General features: G+C 41.0%; 1 pseudogene; it reads left to right on the top strand.

Moving 5' to 3' along the window:
- The window catches only part of LOC135571839 (highly divergent homeobox-like), a 9,019-nt pseudogene that overhangs the window by 1,467 nt on the left and 2,552 nt on the right, over positions 1-5,000 (top strand).

Here is a 5,000-nt window from a genome sequence, read left to right as displayed (position 1 = left end):
TACCCAGTTACTACAACACTACAGACCTCTCCTAGTATACAGGTAGGGGTTACTGTTACTACTACTACTACTACTACTACTACTACTACCCAGTTACTACAACACTACAGACCTCCCCTAGTATACAGGTAGGGTTTACTGTTACTACTACTACTACTACTACTACAACACTACAGACCTCTCCTAGTATACAGGTAGGGGTTACTGTTACTACTACTACTACCCAGTTACTACAACACTACAGACCTCTCCTAGTATACAGGTAGGGGTTACTGTTACTACTACTACTACTACTACTACTACTACTACCCAGTTACTACAACACTACAGACCTCCCCTAGTATACAGGTAGGGGTTACTGTTACTACTACTACTACTACTACTACTACCCAGTTACTACAACACTACAGACCTCCCCTAGTATACAGGTAGGGGTTACTGTTACTACTACTACTACTACTACTACTACTGCTACCCAGTTACTACAACACTACAGATCTCCCCTAGTATACAGGTAGGGGTTACTGTTACTACTACTACTACTACTACTACAACACTACAGACCTCTCCTAGTATACAGGTAGGGGTTACTGTTACTAGTACTACTACTACTACTGCTACTACTACTACTACTACTACTACCCAGTTACTACAACACTACAGACCTCCCCTAGTATACAGGTAGGGTTTACTGTTACTACTACTCCTACTACTACTACTACTACCCAGTTACTACAACACTACAGACCTCCCCTAGTATACAGGTAGGGGTTACTGTTACTACTACTACTACTACTACCCAGTTACTACAACACTACATACCTCCCCTAGTATACAGGTAGGGTTACTGTTACTAGTACTACTACTACTACCCAGTTACTACAACACTACATACCTCCCCTAGTATACAGGTAGGGGTTACTGTTACTACTACTACTACTACTACTACTACTACTACTACTACTACTACTACTACCCAGTTACTACAACACTACATACCTCCCCTAGTATACAGGTAGGGGTTACTGTTACTACTACTACTACTACTACTACCCAGTTACTACAACACTACATACCTCTCCTAGTATACAGGTAGGGTTTACTGTTACTACTACTACTACTACTACTACTACTACTACTACCCAGTTACTACAACACTACAGACCTCCCTAGTATACAGGTAGGGGTTACTGTTACTACTACTACTACTACTACTACTACTACCCAGTTACTACAACACTACAGACCTCCCTAGTATACAGGTAGGGGTTACTGTTACTACTACTACTACTACTACCCAGTTACTACAACACTACATACCTCTCCTAGTATACAGGTAGGGTTTACTGTTACTACTACTACTACTACTGCTACTACTACCCAGTTACTACAACACTACAGACCTCTCCTAGTATACAGGTAGGGTTTACTGTTACTACTACCTACTACTACTACTACTACCCAGTTACTACAACACTACATACCTCTCCCTAGTATACAGGTAGGGTTTACTGTTACTACTACTACTACTACTACCCAGTTACTACAACACTACATACCTCTCCTAGTATACAGGTAGGGTTGCTGTTACTACTACTACTCACTACTACTACTACTACCCAGTTACTACAACACTACATACCTCCCCTAGTATACAGGTAGGGGTTACTGTTACTACTACTACTACTACTACTACTACTATCCAGTTACTACAACACTACATACCTCCCCTAGTATACAGGTAGGGGTTACTGTTACTACTACTACTACTACTACTACTGCTACCCAGTTACTACAACACTATACAGACCTCCCCTAGTATACAGGTAGGGGTTACTGTTACTACTACTACTACTACTACAACCCAGTTACTACAACACTACATACCTCTCCTAGTATACAGGTAGGGGTTACTGTTACTACTACTACTACTACTACTACTACCCAGTTACTACAACACTACATACCTCCCCTAGTATACAGGTAGGGGTTACTGTTACTACTACTACTACTACTACTACTACTACTACCCAGTTACTACAACACTACAGACCTCCCCTAGTATACAGGTAGGGGTTACTGTTACTACTACTACTACTACTACTACTACCCAGTTACTACAACACTACATACCTCTCCTAGTATACAGGTAGGGTTTACTGTTACTACTACTACCCAGTTACTACAACACTACAGACCTCCCTAGTATACAGGTAGGGTTTACTGTTACTACTACTACACTACACTACTACTACCCAGTTACTACAACACTACATACCTCCCTAGTATACAGGTAGGGGTTACTGTTACTACTACTACCCAGTTACTACAACACTACAGACCTCCCCTAGTATACAGGTAGGGTTACTGTTACTACTACTACTACCCAGTTACTACAACACTACAGACCTCCCTAGTATACAGGTAGGGTTACTGTTACTACTACTACTACTACTACTACTACCCAGTTACTACAACACTACATACCTCCCCTAGTATACAGGTAGGGGTTACTGTTACTACTACTACTACTACTACTACTACTACCCAGTTACTACAACACTACATACCTCCCCTAGTATACAGGTAGGGGTTACTGTTACTACTACTACTACTACTACTACTACTGCTACCCAGTTACTACAACACTACAGACCTCCCCTAGTATACAGGTAGGGGTTACTGTTACTACTACTACTACTACTACTACTACCCAGTTACTACAACACTACAGACCTCCCCTAGTATACAGGTAGGGGTTACTGTTACTACTACTACTACTACTACTACTACCCAGTTACTACAACACTACAGACCTCCCCTAGTATACAGGTAGGGGTTACTGTTACTACTACTACTACTACTACTACTACTACTACTACTACCCAGTTACTATAACACTACAGACCTCCCCTAGTATACAGGTAGGGTTTACTGTTACTACTACTACTACTACTACTACTACTACTACTACCCAGTTACTACAACACTACAGAACTCCCCTAGTATACAGGTAGGGTTTACTGTTACTACTACTACTACTACTACTACTACTACTACTACCCAGTTACTACAACACTACAGACCTCCCTAGTATACAGGTAGGGTTTACTGTTACTTACTACTACTACTACTACTACTGCTACCCAGTTACTACAACACTACATACCTCCCCTAGTATACAGGTAGGGTTTACTGTTACTACTACTACTACTACTACTACTACTACTACTACCCAGTTACTACAACACTACATAACTCCCTAGTATACAGGTAGGGTTTACTGTTGTACTACTACTACTACTACTACTACCCAGTTACTATAATCTACTCACAGACCTCCCTAGTATACAAGGTAGGGTTTACTGTTACTACTACTACTACTACTACTACTACTACTACTCCAGTTACTACAACACTACAGAACTCCCCTAGTATACAGGTAGGGTTTACTGTTACTACTACTACTACTACTACTACTACTACTACTACTACTACTACTACTACCCAGTTACTACAACACTACAGACCTCCCCTAGTATACAGGTAGGGTTTACTGTTACTACTACTACTACTACTACTACTACTACTACTACTACCAGTTACTACAACACTACAGACCTCCCTAGTATACAGGTAGGGGTTACTGTTACTACTACTACTACTACTACTACTACTGCTACCCAGTTACTACAACACTACAGACCTCCCCTAGTATACAGGTAGGGGTTACTGTTACTACTATCATTACTACTACTACTACTGCTACCCAGTTACTACAACACTACATACCTCTCCTAGTATACAGGTAGGGGTTACTGTTACTACTACTACTACTACTACTACTACCCAGTTACTACAACACTACAGACCTCTCCCTAGTATACAGGTAGGGTTACTGTTACTACTACTACTACTACTACTACTACTACTACTACCCAGTTACTACAACACTACAGACCTCCCCTAGTATACAGGTAGGGGTTACTGTTACTACTACTACTACTACTACTACTACTACTACCCAGTTACTACAACACTACAGACCTCCCCTAGTATACAGGTAGGGGTTACTGTTACTACTACTACTACTACTACTACAACACTACATACCTCCCCTAGTATACAGGTAGGGGTTACTGTTACTACTACTACTACTACTACTACTACTACCCAGTTACTACAACACTACATACCTCCCTAGTATACAGGTAGGGTTTACTGTTACTACTACTACTACTACTACTACTACCCAGTTACTACAACACTACATACATCCCCTAGTATACAGGTAGGGGTTACTGTTACTACTACTACTACTACTACTACTACTACTACTACCAGTTACTACAACACTACATACCTCCTAGTATACAGGTAGGGTTTACTGTTACTACTACTACTACTGCTACTACTACTACTACCCAGTTACTACAACACTACAGACCTCCCCTAGTATACAGGTAGGGGTTACTGTTACTACTACTACTACTACTACCCAGTTACTACAACACTTACAGACCTCCCTAGAAGATGACACATTACTACTACTACTTCACACCCAGCTACGCTACAACACTACATACTCCCCAGAATACAGGTAGGGGTTACTGTTACTACTACTACTAGCGACTACTACTACTACTACCCAGTTACTACAACACTACAGACCTCCCTAGTATACAGGTAGGGGTTTACTGACATTACTACTACTACTACTACTACTACCCAGTTACTACAACACTACAGACCTCTCCTAGTATACAGGTAGGGTTACTGTTACTACTACTACTACTACTACTACTACTATCACTCCAGTTACTACAACACTCACAGACCTCCCTAGTATACAGGTAGGGGTTACTGTTACTACTACTACTACTACTACTACTACCCAGTTACTACAACACTACAGACCTCCCCTAGTATACAGGTAGGGGTTTACTGTTACTACTACTACTACTACTACTACTACTACCCAGTTACTACAACCCTACAGA

The sequence above is a fragment of the Oncorhynchus nerka genome, linkage group LG5 (genome assembly GCF_034236695.1).
Source record: "Oncorhynchus nerka isolate Pitt River linkage group LG5, Oner_Uvic_2.0, whole genome shotgun sequence".
NCBI lineage: Eukaryota > Metazoa > Chordata > Actinopteri > Salmoniformes > Salmonidae > Oncorhynchus > Oncorhynchus nerka.
This window is presented reverse-complemented; position numbering and strand designations above follow the sequence as displayed.